The sequence below is a fragment of the Eumetopias jubatus genome, unplaced genomic scaffold (genome assembly GCF_037043125.1).
Source record: "Eumetopias jubatus isolate StellerSeaLion01/CBP00866 unplaced genomic scaffold, mEumJub1_p1.0 scaffold_8, whole genome shotgun sequence".
In the NCBI taxonomy this organism is placed as follows: domain Eukaryota; kingdom Metazoa; phylum Chordata; class Mammalia; order Carnivora; family Otariidae; genus Eumetopias; species Eumetopias jubatus.
Window position 1 is genome coordinate 113,825,762 of NW_028274814.1, and position 17,383 is coordinate 113,843,144.

Sequence of the window (17,383 nt, forward strand, 5' to 3'; positions counted from 1 at the left end):
GATATCAAAAGATCACCTTACTTCTTTCATGAGTTGATTTTAGCTATTTTTTTATTTTTATTTATTTGTTTGTTTATATATTTTTTAAATTTTATTATGTTATGTTAGTCACCATACAATACATCATTAGTTTTTGATGTGATGATCCACGATCCATTGTTTTCGTATAACACCCAGTGCTCCATGCGGTATATGTCCTCCTTAATACCCATCACTTGGCTAACCCATCCCCCCTCCCCCCTCCCCTCTAAAACCCTGTTTGTTTCTCAGAGTCCACAGTCTCTCATGGTTCATCTCTCCCTCCGATTCCCCCCCCTTCATTTTTCCCTTCCTTCTCCTAATGTCCTCCATGCTGTTCCTTATGTTCCACAAATAAGTGAAACCATATGATAATTGACTTTCTCTGCTTGACTTATTTCACTGAGCATAATCTCCTCCAGTCCCATCCAGGTTGATGCAAAAGTTGGGTATTCATTCTTTCTGATGGCTGAGTAATATTCCATTGTATATATGGACCACGTCTTCTTTATCCATTTATCTGTTGAAGGGCATCTTGGCTCTTTCCACAGTTTGGCTATTGCAGACATTGCTGCTATGAACATTGGGGTGCAGATGGCCCTTCTTTTCACTACATCTGTATCTTTGGGGTAAATACCCAATAGTGCAATTCCTGGGTCATAGGGTAGCTCTATTTTTAAAGTTTTGAGGAACCTCCACACTGTTTTCCAAAGTGGCTGTACCAACTTGCATTTCCACCAACAGTGTAAGAGGGTTCCCCTTTCTCCACAACCTCTCCAACATTTGTTGTTTCTTTCCCTCCATTTTTGCCATTCTAACTGGTGTAAGGTGGTATCTCAGTGTGGTTTTGATTTGAATTTCCCTGATGGCTAATGATGATGAACATTTTTTCATGTGTCTGTTAGCCATTTGTATGTCTTCTTCAGAGAAGTGTCTGTTCGTGTCTTCTGCCCACTTTTTGACTTGATTATTTGTTTTTTGGATGTTGAGTTTGAGAAATTCTTTATAGATCTTGGATACCAGCCCTTTATCTGTAGTGTCATTTGCAAATATCTTCTCCTATTCTGTGGGTTGCCTCTTTGTTTTGTTGACTATTTCCTTTGCTGTGCAGAAGCTTTTTATCTTGATGAAGTCCCAAAAGTTCATTTTTGCTTTTGTTTCACTAGCTTTTGGAGATGTATCTTGAAAGAAGTTGCTGTGGGTGATGTCAAAGAGGTTACTGCTTATGTTCTCCTCTAGGATTTTGATGGATTCCTGTCTCACATTGAGGTCTTTCATTCACTTTGAGTTTATCTTTGTGAATGGTGTTAAAGAATGGTCAGTTTCATTCCTCTGCATGTGGCTGTCCAATTTTCCCAGCACCATTTATTGAAGAGACTGTCTTTTTTCCATTGCATGTTTTTTCCTGTTTTGTCAAAGATTATTTGACCATAGAGTTGAGGGACCATATCGGGGTTCTCTATTCTGTTCCATTGGTCTACATATCTGTTTTTGTGCCAGTACCATGCTGTCTTGGTGATCACAGCTTTGTAATATAGCTTGAAATCGGGCAACATGATGCCCCCAGCTTTGTTTTTCTTTTTTAACATTTCCTTGGTGATTCGGGGTCTTTTCTGATTTCATACAAATTTTAGGATTGTTTGTACCAGCACTTTGAAAAATGTCATTGGAATTTTCATCGGGATGGCATTGAAGGTATAGATTGCTCTGGGTAGCATAGGCATTTTAACAATGTTTATTCTTCCGATCCATGAGCATGGAATATTTTTCCATCTTTTTGTGTCTTCTTCAATTTCTTTCATGAGTGTTCTGTAGTTCCTAGAGTATAGATCCTTTACCTCTTTGGTTAGGTTTATTCCGAGGTATCTTATGGTTTTTAGTGCTATTGTAAATGGAATCGTTTCTCTAATTTCTCTTTCTACAGTTGTGTTGTTAGTGTATAAGAAAGCAACTGATTTCTGTGCACTGGTTTTGTATCCTGCCACATTACTTAATTGCTGTGTGAGTTCTAGTAATTTGCGGGTGGAGTCTTTTGGGTTTTCCACATAAAGTATGTCGTGTGCAAAAAGAGAGAGTTTGACTTCTTCTTTGCCAATTTGAATACCTTTTATTTCCTTTTGTTGTCTGATTGTTGTTGCTAGGACTTCTAGTACTATGTTGAACAATAATGGCGAGAGTGGGCATCCTTGACGTGTTCCTGATCTTAAGGGAAAGGCTCTCAGCTTTTCCCCATTGAGGATGATATTTGCTGTGGATTTTTCATAGATGGATTTTATGAACTTAAGTAATGTTCCCTCTATCCCTATACTCTGAAGAGTTTTAATCAGGAAAGGATGCTGCATTTTGTCAAATGCTTTTTCTGGATCAATTGAGAGGACCATATGGTTCTTCTCCCTCTTCTTATTAATGTTTTCTATCACATTGATTGATTTGGAATGTTGAACCACCCTTGCATTCCGGGGATAAATCCCACTTGGTCGTGGTGGATGATCCTTTTAATGTATTGTTGGATCCTATTAGCTAGGATTTTGTTGAGGATTTTAGAATCCATATTCATCAGGGATATTGTTCTGAAATTCTCCTTTTTGATGGGGTCTTTGCCTGGTTTGGGGATTAAGGTAATGCTGGCCTCATAGAATGAGTCTGGAAGTTTTCCTTCTGTTTCTATTTTTTGAAACAGCTTGAGTAGAATAGGTATTCTTTCTCCTTTGAATGTTTGGTAGAATTCCCCAGGGAATCCATCAGGCCCTGGACTCTTGTTTTTTGGGAGGTTTTTGATCACTGCTTCAATCTTGTTACTGGTTATTGGCCTATTCAGATTGTCAATTTCTTCCTGTTTCAGTCTTGGCAGCTTTTAGGTTTCTAGGAAGGCCTCCATTTCATCAAGATTGCTCAGTTTATTGGCATATAGTTGTTGATAATAATTTCTAATACTTGTTTCTATTTCCTTGGTGTTAGTCATGATCTCTCCCCTTTCATTCATAATTTTATTAATTTGGGTTCTTTCTCTTTTCCTTTGTATAAGTCTGGCCAGTGGTTTATCGATCTTATTAATTCCTTCAAAGGACCAACTTCTAGTTTCGTTGATCTGATCTACTGTGTTTCTGGTTTCTAATTCATTGATCTCTGCTTTAATTTTAATTATTTCTCTTCTAATGCGTGGCTTAGGCATCATTTGTTGCTTTTTCTCTAGTTCTTTAAAGTGTGGAGTTAATTGGTGAATTCGGGATTTTTCTATTTTTTTGAGTGAGGCTTGGATGGCTATGTATTTCCCCCTTAGGACCGCCTTTGCAGTATCCCATAGGTTTTGGACCAATGTGTTTTCGTTCTCATTGATTTCCATGAATTGTTTAAGTTCTTCTTTGATTTCTTGGTTGACCCAAACATTCTTGAGCAGAGTGGTCTTTAGCTTCCAAGTGTTTGAATTTCTGCCAAAATTTTTCTTGTGATTGAGTTCCAGTTTTAAAGCATTGTGGTCTGAGAATATGCAGGGAATAATCTCAACCTTTTGGTATTGGTTGAGACCTGATTTGTGACCCAGTATGTGGTCTATTCTGGAGAAAGTTCCATGTGCGCTCGAGAAGAATGAGTATTCTGTTGTTTTAGGGTGGAATGTTCTGTAAATATCTATGAGGTCCATTTGATCCAGTGTATCATTCAAAGCTCTTTTTTCCATGTTGATTTCCTGCTTAGATGATCTGTCCATTGCTGAGAGTGAAGTACTGAGGTCTCCTACAATTAACGTATTGTTATCAATATGACTCTTTATTTTGGTTAACAGTTGGCTTATGTAGATGGTTGCTCCCATGTTGGGGGCATAGATATTTACAACTGTTAGATCTTCTTGTTGGATAGACCCTTTAAGAATGATATAGTGTCCTTCTGTGTCTTTAATTACAGACTTATTTTAAAATCTAATTTGTTTGATATAAGAATTGCTACCCCAGCTTTGTTTTGAGGTCCGTTGGCATGGAAGATGGATCTCCATCCCTTCACTTTCAGTCTGGATGTATCTTTAAGTTAAAAATGAGTCTCTTGTAGGCAGCATATAGATGGGTCCTGTCTTTTTATCCAATCTGCAACCCTGTGCCGTTTTATGGGAGGATTTAGGCCATTCACGTTGAGAGTGATTATTGAAAGATATGAATTAATTGTCATCATGTTGCCTGTGAAGATGTTTTTATAGATTGTCCCTGTAAATTTCTGTTGTATATCACTCTTGGGGTCTTTCTCCTTTTATAGAAACCCCCTTAATATATCTTGCAGGGCTGGCTTAGTGGTCACATATTCTTTCAGTTTCTGCCGGTCATGGAAGCTCTGCATCTCTCCATCCATTCTAAATGAAAGCCTTGCTGGATAAAGTATTCTTGGCTGCATGTTCTTCTCATTTAGTACCCTGAATATGTCTTGCCAGGCCTTTATGGCTTGCCAGGTCTCTGTGGATAGGTCTGACATTATTATGATGTTCCTCCCTCTGTACGTAAGGAATCTCTTCCCCCTAACTGCCCTTAAGATGGTTTCCTTGGTTCTAAGATTTGCAAGTTTTACTATTACATGCTGGGGTGTTGGCCTGTTTTCCTTGATCTTGGGAAGGGTCCTCTCTGCTTCTAGGACACAAATGTTTGTTTCATTCCTCAGATTAGGGAAGTTCTCAGCTACTATTTTCTCAAATACATCTTCCAGTCCTCTCCCTCTCTCCACTCCCTCCAGGATTCCAATTATTCTGACATTGGAATGCTTCATGGTGTCACTTATTTCTCTGATTCTATTTTCATGGATTCTGAGTTGTTTTTCCCTGGCCTCCTCTTTTCCTTTTTTATTATATTGTCTTCCAGGTCGCTTATTCGTTCTTCTGCCTCAGTTACCCTAGGTGTTAGATTATCTAGATTGGATTGGATCTCATTGATAGCATTTTTAAGTTCTGCCAATTCAGCTTTCATTTCTGCCCTTAGAGACTGTACGTTGCCATTAATTGATTTCTCCATTCTAGTCATTGTCTTCACAATTGTTAGCCTGAATTCCATCTCCGACATCTTGTTATATCTGCATCCATTTGTAAATCTGCATCATAAGTCATAATCTCTGAGTCTTTTCTATTTTGGGGGCTCCTCCTCCTAGTGATTTTGTTGATGGGTGTTTGAGGGAATGTATAGAGTCCAAATTATTGACCAGAACCTGAGCAAGATGCACTTGTTTTCTTGGGACCTTAGGGTTGCTGGCCTTTTGTTTTCCCAGCCTGTGTTCTGTGGGAGGAGCCTGCCATGCTGTTACTCAAGCAACCCTGTTTGGGCGGAGTTGCCCTGACCCCCTGTGGCTGGGGATGGGCTCAGTGGGAATCAGTTTTCGGGGCTTTTGTTCTCTGGTGGCTTTCCCTGGCAGCTTTCCCATCTCTTCCACGAGTCAGAGCAGAAGAGACCGTTTCCAACCCTCTGCCTCAGAGCAGAGAGACCGCAGTCTGTTCTTCAGTGAGCTCTCCAGGCCACACCATCTCCGTTTCTTTCCGTGCTGCTATAAACTGCAGCAGCCTGGGTTGTGCGCCCCTCCGCAGCTCCCCCAGTCTGGCTTCAGGTCGAAGTTCGTCTCTGCCCTTTGTGCTTCTAAAACGGCCAGCCACTCCCAGTTCACACGTGGGACCCTGCTGCTCTGGTTTCCACCCTGGGGGCTGCCCTAAAGTCCTTTCCCCGCTGCTACCAGTCTGCGAGTCTGTGCCTGGTCCCCAGCGTGCGAGGCTGTCGCTCACCAGCGGTGTAGGATCCCCACGGCCAGGCACCATCCCGCTGCCAATTATCCTCCAATATCTGCCCGTGGAATCAGGGCTCCCGACTTCATATCTCGAAACCAACCACCTGCGATATTCTGTTTGTAGAGATCCAGATCTTCTTACATCTCAGGCTGGTTTCGTGGGTGCTCAGAGTGATCTGGTAGATATACAGCTCAATTCCGGGGACCAGTTGAAATAGGGTCCCCTACTCCTCCGCCATCTTTCCTAGTCCCTGAAGTTGGCTCTTTAAGGATGTGTCAGCTATCCTAGGTTTTCAGCAGAAAGGAAAATGTTTTCAGAGAGTCCCGCCTGGAGCCCTTTTCGGGGCAGCCCTCGCCAGGCTAACGGTTAATTGGGGTCCCTCAGGTCCAGATATTTCTGGAAGGCATGGGCAGGGGTGAATTCTGGCAAAGGCAAAGGCACGATCAAGGGGCCTGAGCAGAAAGCCTTTTTTTTTTTTTAAAGATTGTTTCCATTTTGTTGTTATTCTGTCATTGCCCTTCTGATAGTTCAGTAAAAAGCCCTGGGTATTTAGTAAGTTCTTCTGATTTGGTGGAATTTGAACTTCAATCTCTTCTCTTAGCAGCGGGCAGATATTGAAGTCTGTTCCATTTTTTTTCCTCCCAGCTGCTGCTTTCCATTTTTTTTTCTTGTATGAATAATTAGGAGTCCAGCAATATCTTGAAGAGAATCATTAGGAGATTTGGGGACTCCTTTGCAATTGGGATATTGCCACCCAATTGCACTCTCTCTGCCAGTCTCAAACTCTGACTTCCATCTCCTCAGTCCTGTGAGACTCTTTTGTTTTGCATGGGCTCTATTCCCTCACATAGCAGAAAATTTCCTCAGGAGAAAAGCCAGCTAAATGTGGAACTCACCTTATGTTCTTTCCTTCTTATAATGGTTGCATTTTCTCCTGCCCCCAACTACTTTGGTTGTATTCTAATGCCTTCAAACAGTTGTATCTTATACCCCGGTCAGCTTTAATAATTTTAACAGAAGTAAAGTTAGCCTAATACAAGCCAGTCCTTCATAATTGGAATCAGAACTCTACTTTTAGAAAATAAATTAATCAAAGGAAATTATTATGGATGTGGTAAGTATTTAGCTACAAAGATAACTATAACAGCAACTTTTTTATTGGTGAAAACTTGGAAACAACATATAGGTCTGACAATATGGAATTATTTAAATAAATTATGATTTATTCACTATAAATCACAATTGCTCCCCCCATTAGGGGTACAACTGAGGTGCTAAATTTTAAGTGTGACCAAGCAGTGTGTGTTTGTGTATGTGTGCGTATATTTTCTTCCAGTCATATTTACTCCACAGGTGCAAGCATAGATAGATCAAGAGCCGGGACTTGATCATATTTACCCTAAAAGCCCAGCCAAGATCCACTTCTATCTAATGTAAGAGTAACAGAATATATTAAAGCACACTGAATGGCTCACAGAGCTCAGGGAGGATTGGGGATGAGAACTACACTGCCAGGAAGAGCTTCAAAAATTCCACACAGAACTTCTCTTGTGAAGACACCAGTGCTGACGTCTCTCAGCAGAGATACTACTGCTGCCACCCTTGATCCCACTGATACTTGACACTGGAAGTAACTTCTAGACACATCCTCACTCCTGCTTTAGAAAACTAGAAACAGCTCTGGGCACTGTGGCAACTCATTCCTGAAATTCTAAATTGTTCCTTCATGATGATGACTAGATTTTCAAACAGGTAGGTCCTTCCAAAGCCAACTATTTTCAGGTAGTTCATATAATGGGAGAGCCAGCATCATGTTCATAGCTATCAATAATTTTCCATATAATTCAGAATTGTATGTATAAATGATTTAGCTTTTGATTCTCTGAACCAGCTGAGACTGGCACTACAAGGATGCTCAACATGCATTGCTCCTCTCTTCCATCCTGCCTGTCTAAGAGGCCGTTTCCTGAAGATATGATTTCTCCATACACGATTCTGCATTTAGCTTGATCTTCACTTGTTTTTTAAGTCTGTAGGCCAAGCTGGGTCCAAACAATGAGTTGTCAGATATGCCCCTCAGTCTAGGTTTAGGCTACTTAATTTGGTGAATGAGCCAACTTTTATCTGAAATCTTCAGCCATGGACATTACCTCTGGGAAGTCCTTCCACTTTTCTTTCTGATAGTCACTAAATTTAGCAGCCCTTTCACATATTTGGCATAGTTTGTTTTTCCTGCTGTATGTCCCAACACTGTGATAGCACTTAGAGCACAGAAGGCACTCAATAACCATTTTATAGCATTTTGTATAATTAATGAATAAATCAGATCTCTCCCTAATTTCTTTAGAGATCCCATTTTTTATTTCTCTCTCTCATTTTCTTTATACTTTCATGTGGCTTCCTGGAAGAGAAGGATAAAACTGACATCTTTGTTATTTTAAAAAACACAAAAATAGCTGGTTAATAAATGTTAATTGAGTTGAACTAGTAGCATACAATAACAATGCTAAATGGTTGTCCCTAAGATAAGTCTAAGGGAAACCACCTTTATACCTCTACTGAAAATCAATGTCATTGACTACTGGATAATCCCTTTTTCTTTCCTTCTACACATCCTTAAGGAGAAAAAGGAAATGGACACCCAATATTCCATTGTTGATTGTTACTGACTAGTGAGATTGTGGAGATAGGAAGGGCTAAGTCAAAATTTCTCTACTACACAAAAATTGTTATTATGGGGCTATGCTTCTTAGCTAAATATATAACAACAAATTGTCAGACTAAAACCATTATGGAGCAATCTAGAAATAAAGGGGTCTTTACTTTTGTGAAATCTAATGGGAGCCAGTAAGGAGCAAGTGAACAAAAATAATCAAATAAACTTAGAGATGTCAGTAAGATAACACTTGCACAGAATTTAGATGAAATGACAATTATGGTTATGGAATACATCCTGTGTTAATAACTTATCCATTAAAAAAGACATCTGATAGAAAACTATTGAGAGATCACAGCTGCAATATAATGATTTATAAGAAATATATATTGGTCATTCTGATGACCAAATACATGTTTCTCAGATATACTTGGTTTTCATCCACAGTTCCTGAAAATGCTTCAGAGCCATAAAAGTGAGATGAGTGTCTTGTTATTAACGAAAGTGACTTTTTTTTTAAAGGACTTATTTATTTGAGAGAGAAGTGGGAGGAGGGACAGAAAGAGAAGGAGAGAATCCTCCAGCAGACTCCCCACTGAGCATGGAGCCCAATGTAGGGCTTGATCCCAGGGCCCTGAGATCATGACCTGAGCTGAAATCAAAAGTCAGAGGCTCAACTGACTAAGCCACTCAGGCGACCCTAATGAAAGTGACTTATGAATCCTACTCAAGGCAGAGCTAGTTGCCAGAAGAACCAACCATGTGATTAAAGGGATGGAACCTTCCCTCCGACCCCCGCCCCTGACCTCTGGGGAGGAGAGAGGGCTGAAGACTGAATCAGCCAATGGCCAATGACTTAATCAATTATGACTATGTAATGAAGCCTCCATAAAAACCCAAGGACAGCTTGTTGGTCTTTTTTTCAGAGACCTTCCACACTTGTGGAACCAGAACCCTTCCACTTGCCCCTGCACTCTGCCCAAGCTCCACAGAAAAAAGTTCCTTTGTTCAGGACCTCACTCTACATACTTCTTCATCTGGCTATTGTTTTGTATCCTTTATCATATCTTTAATAAACTGGTAAACATTAAGTAAATGTTCCATTGAGCTCTGTGAGGCCCTCTAACAAATTAATCAAACCTAAGGAGGAGGTCTTTGGAACCTCCAATGTGTAGGCAGTTGGTCAGAAGCACAGGTAACAACAAGGGGCTTGTGACTGGCTTCTGAAGTGGGGAGCAGGGCAGTCTTGAAAGACTAAACCCCTAACCTGTAATCTGATACTATCTCTGGATAGACATTGTCGAATTCAGATGAAGTCTTGAACACCTGCTGGTGTTTGAGAATTGCTTGGTGTTGTGTGTAGAGGAACTCCCCCAACCACATTGGAATTGGGTCTATAAACCCTTAAAAGAGTGGCTTAGGCTTTGGACTCAAGAACATCAAAAACTAATGATGTAATGTACGGTGATTAACATTACATAATAAAATTTTTTTAAAAAGCACAAATTGGTAATTGGAGAGAATATCATATTTTCCTTCTTCAAGGGGCAACACAGAAGACTAAATCTCTCAAATTTTCCTCACACGAAATGGTTCTACTTTTGTCAACATTTGGAATTGTCACACTTTAAATTTAGTCTTCCTGGTGGATTTGTAACCATATTTCTTTGTGGCTTTAATTTGCATTTTCTTGACTACTATAAAGAAATTTAGTTCCTTTTCATGTGTTTATTTGATTATCTTCTGAAATGTTTCTTCAAACTATGCATGTTTTTCCATTTGGTTCTTTCCTTTTCTTACTGATGTGTAGAAGTTCTTTATGCATCTTGAATACGAGATCCTTGAAAGCTATATGCATTTTGATACTTCTCCTATTTTTAGGTTTACTTTTTTCTCTTTGTAAATAGTATCTTCACTGTGCTGCAGCCCTTAACTTAACAATTAAAAATGTTTTATTATTTTATTTTAAATATTTATTTATTTAGTTTGAGAAAGAGAGAGATAGAGGGAGCAGTGGGGGGATGAGGGCACAGGGAGAGGGAGAAAGAATCTCAAGCAGACTCCATGCTGAGTGTGGGGCTTCACTTGGGGCTCAATCATGAGACCTTGGGATCGTGACTTGAGCTGAAACCAGGAGTCGGATACTTAACCGACTGCACCACCCAGGTGTCCCAAGATATTTTTTTTTATTACTCCTTTTGTACTCATAAAGGAAAAATACACTATTGTTTTCCTTTATACTACATATAATGCCCTGAAAGTTCTTTACTCCAGTCACCATGTGTATGTGGGGGAGGGGAGTTCCCACATTGACAATACCAGCTGGTGTCCTAGAATTTAACTAATTCTGACTCTTTGTACTTGGAAATAGTGTCATATCCCACACATTAAGGATTCAGTCCTACAAGACTGCCCTTGCTCCCAATTTAGATGCCAATTGCAAGTCCCGATTGTTACCTGTGCTTATGACCCACTGGCTATAGATCAGAAGTCTACACAATCCACTCTTGGGTTTGATTAATTTGTTACAGTGGCTCACAAAATTCAATTGCTTACTAATTACTTTATTATAAAAGGATGTAACTCAGGAATTGCCAGATAGAAGACATGCATAGGGCAAGGTATGTGGGAAGGAGTATGGAGCTTGTATGCACTCTTTGGGCAGATCACTCTCCCAGCACTTCCATGTGTTCACCAATCTAGAAGCTCACTAACCCTGTCTTTTGGGATTTTTTTATGGAAGTTTCATTACATAGGCATGATTGAGCACATCATTGGCCATTGGTGATTGAATTCAATCTTCAACCCTTCTCCTTTCTTGGGAGGTTGGCGGGGGAGGTGTTGAACTGAAACTTCTAATCCTCTGATCATGTATCATTCCTCTGGCACTGAGCCCTGGTCCTTGGAGGCTTTCCAAAAGTCACCTTAATAACGGAAACTCAGATGTGGCCGAAAGGGGCTTGTTATGAATAATAAAAGATGTTCCTTTCACCTTTATCTCTCTCAAGCCATTTCAAGAACTAAGGACAAAACAAAATATTATAACAAAAGATATCCCTATTGCTCTAATCACTTAGGAAATTACAAGAGTTTGGGGAGCTATGTGCCAGGAACTGGAGGAAGGCCAAATATATATTTCTTATTATAAGCCACAATGTCACGGTATCTTATTTAAGAAAATTTCCCTCCAAGCCATTTTAAATAGTGTCATATCTTTTTGTGGAAGCATGATTATTTTGCTTTTCAAAGTTAGAAACCTAAAAATACCTGAAATAAATTTTTGTGAGTACTATGCTAATTTCTTAAAAATACAGACATCTAAATGCTCCAGAAACATTTATTGAAATGAGATATGTAAAGTTAGCTCTGTAACAAATCAAGTGTCCATGTATGTGTGGTTCTGTTTGTGGATTCTTTGTTTTTTCTTTGGTCAGTTTGCATTGTTTTGCACCAACATCACACTGATTTACTATAGATTTTCTTTTGTTTTATTTTATTATGTTATATTAATCACCATACATTACATCATTAGTTTTTGATGTAGTGTTCCATGATTCATTGTTTGCGCGTAACATCCAGTGCTCCATTCAGTACGTGCCCTCTTTAATACCCATCACCAGGCTAACCCATCCCCCCACCCCTCGCCCCTCTAGAACCCTCAGTTTGTTTCTCAGAGTCCGTAGTCTCTCATGGTTCATCTCTATAGATTTTCAAGTCTTAAAAACAAGAGGCCCCAAACGGAGTTACTTATGGTAAGCCCCACATCACCAAACTGAGACTTAATTATAGTTTCAGCTCTTGCAGAAATGGAATCCTAAGCCGGTTAATCAAGAATCACCTGATCAGCATTAGTTAGGTAATCTGCCTGATAGGAATCTCCCAGACCCCCTCAAAAAAAGAAAAAAAAAAAAAAAAGAAAGTAACTTTGCAATAACCAACCTGAGTTTTTACCCAGTGTATCTTTCTTGTTCCTGCTCTGTCTGTGAGTCTTTCAGTTTGTACAGTTCCTTGGAGTTCCTTTCTATCTGCCAGTTTGGATGTTGCCTTATTCAAATTGAGTTTTGCTCAAACTCTTAAAAATGTTAATATGCCTCAGCCTATCTTTTGAGAGTTGTAATAATTGTTAAAGCAAGTCATTCATCATTGTTGTTACTACATAAGAGGCTATTGGCTATTTTCCTTTATAAATTTTAGAATATGTTTGCCTTGCCTTGTTCACATAAAATTTCTTTGGGATTTTGCCTGCAGTTACACTGAATTTTAATATCAACTTGAGTAAGACAGATATCTTTACAATACTGAATTATCTAAACCATGAACATGGTATGGCCGTCCATTTATTTTTGTGCTCTTCAATTCCTATCAATATTTTGTAGTTTTCAGTGAAAAGGACTTGCATGCTTTTGTTAAAGTTAGAGCTAGTTATTTGATATTCTTTGATGCTGTTTTAAATAGTAATTCTTATTGGGTAAACACTGAATTATACCTAAAGTAAACAATTCACTATTGTACAGTGCTATGCATATTTACAAACTCAACACATTCATAAAACAGATGCAAACAGATAAAAAAGTAGAACATAAGCAGCACCTCAGAAGCTCCTATTGAGGTCCATTCCAGGCACTATCATGACTTCTAAAACAATTTTTCCCTGTTCTTAAGGTTTATATAAATGGAATGATACAGTATGTATTCTTTTGTTCCTGGTATCTTTCTCCTAGATCTATTTGTGAGATTTATTCATGCTGTTGTTTGTAGTTATACTTTGCTCATTTTCATTCAGGGATAGTATACTGTTAAATGAATACAACACGATTTATTTAGACAAATTACTATTTATGGACATTTGGATTATCTCTCATTTTTAGGCATTAAGAATAGTGCTGCTATGCACATTGATATTTTTTCCTGGTTTTTAAATGTTGGCTGTTAGGAATAGTGATGTTATATGTATCTTTATATATGTCTTTGGTAGATATATATCTATCTATATATAGATATTTGGTAGGTATATATCTATATATACATATATATCTCAGACATGCATTTCTGTTGAATATACACCTAGAAGTAGAATATTAAATCATAGGCTATGCATATGTGTACCATAAATACATACATCAAAACTGTTTTTCAAAGTGTCTATTCCAATTTACATTCTCACAGTGCAGGAGATTTCCAATTTCTCATCATCTTTGTCAAAATTCAATATTGTATGCCTTTTCATCTTAGCCCTTCTGGTGAGTGTAAAGTCATACATCATTTTGGTTGTAATTTGCATTTCCTCAAAGACTAATAAAATTAATCAAATTTTCATTTGTTTATTATTCATTAATTTTACTTTATTGTGAAGTGTCTCTTCAAGGATTGTAATAATTCTTTATTCTATTCAATTACCTTTTAAATTCATTTGTAAAAGTTCTTTATACATTCAGACTATGAGTCATTTGTTAACTATATGTTTTGAAAATATCTCCTCCCATTCTGTGGCTTTCTTTTTTTTTTTTTCCTTTTTAAAGATTTCTTTTGACAAAAAGATTTTTTAGTTTTAATGTAGTCCAATTTATCAATCTTTCTTTATATTTACAGTTTTTGTTTACTATTTAAGAAATGTATGACCACCTGAAGTTTATAAGAGAGTCTTCATTTTTTTTAAATACTTTTTAAAATGTTTTCTTTCAGCTTTGACATTTACTTTTATTCTCCATATAGAATTGAGACATGCATAGTGGGGGTTAGTATCATTTACTGGAAAGACCAAACTTTCCAATGCTTTGCGTTGTAACTTTTGTCATAATTCAGGTGGCTGCTTATGTGTGGTTCTGTTTTGCCTTCTAGAATATATATTTGTCCTTTTTTTCTCTTTTCTGAAATTCATTCTGGATATTTTCCTTTCCTTTTCCTTCCAGCTCTTTAATTCCCTTTTCATTTAGATCTAATAGACTGCTAAACCCATCTCTATAGTTCTTCATTTTAATTATTATGTTTTAAAATTTCTATAATTTTAGTTTTAAGCATCTTTTTTTTAAAGATTTTATTTATTTGACAGAGAAAGACACAGTGAGAGAGGGAACACAAGCAGGGAGAGTGGGAACACAAGCAGGGAGAGGGAGAAGCAGGCTTCCTGCAGAGCAGGGAGCCTGATGCGGGGCTCGATTCCAGGACCCCAGGATCATGACCTGAGCCAAAGGCAGATGCTTAATGACTGAGCCACCCAGGCGCCCTTTAAGCATCTTTTCTTTAGCTTCCGATTCTCTTCTTAAATTCTCACTAACCCTATTCATCTCCTTCAATATTTTAAGCAATTTTCATTTAAAATCTTCATCTGACAACTACCAAAGCCTTAAGCCCCTCTTAAACTCATTCTGGCACATGCTATTCAATCCCTTTGTATTTGGTCAATTTGCTCTGAGATCTGGAAATGTCCAAATATATATATATAACAAACTAGAAGCCAAAAATGATGTTCTCTTCAAAGGTGATAGGCTTTTCTTTCTGTCGGATGTCTGACTTTAGAAATCTACAATCTCTTTAATGATTTCAGAAACTGAAGTGATTCAAAGCTGGGTTTTCATCTCTGCGAGGGACAGATGACTTTCTGGTCAATCTTCATGGAGCACATACTGTTTACTGGTGCTGTACCACCCTCTTGGATCTCATACCCCAATTTTCATCCTTATGCCCTTAAGACACTCAATAATACCACTCAGCTTCCCAGACTTTCAGTAACTCTTTCCGAATCAGCAAATATCCACAGAGGACAAGTACTCCTAATATCAATCTGACCTGTATAGATCTCTATATTCCCCAGATCTCAAACTGGATCTTCAATAATTGTTTAGTTCTTCTGAACCTTTATTAAGATTATTTTGTTCACTTTATCCCTACATTTTCTAGTGTTTCCTCCATGGGAGGATTGTTTTGATTAGTCCATACTTACTGGAAACAATTTTTTTTTCCTCAAGCACATTTAAAGGTATTTTTCCAAATATACCAAGGTTTTACCCGAAAATAATCCTGTCGCTATGAGTTCAGGGATTAAAAAAATATTCACTTCATTAGTTATTTTTTTCAGCTTTATTTATTTACTTACTTGAGAGAAAGAGAGAGGAGGGGAGGAGGGGCAGAGGGAGATGGAGAAAAATCCTCAGGCTGACTCCCCGCTGAGCATGGAGCCCCATGGAGGGGTGGGGGGTGGATCCCAGGACCCTGAGATCAGGACCTGAGCAGAAATCAAGATGGGATGCTTAATCACTGAGCCACCCAGGTGCCCCTTCACTTCATTAGTTATAAAGTTCCCAACTGAAGGACACTAGATTCTACTTCTACCTCCCGTTAACTTCTTTCTTAAGACTGTGTGTGATATTAGCTTTTATGTAATCATTTAAGATGCCTTAAACAGGGGAAATGTACAGAATTTGACCCTATAAAAAGAATCTATAGTTGTCCTTGCATAGACAGTAGCAGAAAGTAGGTCTTAGAAATGTGGAGGTGATGGTACAGATCAAGCATTCATAGAAAAAGGCTATGGGGTTTCAGAAAAAGAATCAGGAACAACTGACTATACATATTTCAGGCCCAGATGAGATAGAGGAAAACAGAAGAGACTGCCCTTGCTGTGCACCTGGAATGTTTTGTGGGGAGGATGGGCAGAGGTGGCAAACTGTTGGGATGCATAATCAGAATTGTGCCTGTTTTAGCCTTAGGAGGTAACTTTTCCCGTTAGTTAGGAAACTTACGTTTAAATACATTAATAAGTAAAATAATCTTCCCAGGGGCATTTACATATTAAGTCTATTGGGGGTTAGCCCAAGAGAGAGGGTCATAGGATGTGGGAGAATTCAGAAACTGGAGTAACAAAGGGCATTAATGAGCCCTGTGATACTCTGGAAGTTTAGAAGTAATTGGTGGGAATAGAAGGGATTACGGTGGAAAGGGCTCAGCCCTCCCCTATTGCTTTTGTTGCCATAAAAGGGATGCTCACATCTGCTCTGTTATCCTTCTCTGAGTTAGTAGGCTAGGACAAATCTTTTAAAAATAATGCAAATGGATAAGTACTAAAAAGGAGGTAAATGATAAGCTCTGAAAGTAGAGGGTCGTGCCAAATTTTGTTCATACAAGGACTGTCTGCCAGGGTAGGAAAAGAAGAAAGAATGGAAGGGTGGTTGGGGGAGAAGAAAGGAGGAAGACAGTAAAGGAAAATTTGCTTGTGTGTTCAGGAATTTCACTAATTTTAAAGTATCTGATCTAACATTTATTACTGGAAAAAGATAAAAGTATCCAGCCCAATTAAATACATTTACCTATTACTAATAAATGAATTTTTTTCCCCAAAACAGCTATTCTACTACTTCAGTACTCTGTGGTACTTTTCTGGTGAAAAAATAATAAATTGCTAATTTGCATTCTTTCAAGCTATAAAATAAAAGCAGCATTTTAGAACATAATTTTCACTTCCATCCTTTGAAGCATAGAACTCTTAGATATCTAATGAGTATTTTATACACATATTTGAACAGACTTGAAGGTCCCAATATAGTCCCCCTTTCCTGGTCCTGCCCAACCCCCCCACACTGCCCACACACAGACACATACTTACCCTCCTGCATCCTACCATTATGCTTGCTGGAAATTATATGGCTTTCTATCTGGGTGAGAATGCAAAACAGGCTCCAAGCATTCCAGAAGATTATGTAAGATGCCTATAGCACTCTTTAATCAGCAGTACAGATGACTGTGCTTTGGGTACTTATCAGAAAGTTATACCACAAATTGATTGCAAATAACCAGGTCTTGTCAAAATTTACTTGAACGTGGGGTGATTTAAAGAGACAAACTAACCAGCCATTCTTAAATATACTCCAAGCTCTGACCTATGTTAAGAAATATAATCAGGACATGACACTGCTGAATAATGTCATTCATCTTCCTGAAATTAAAACTGGACTATGTGTAATAAAAGAGGA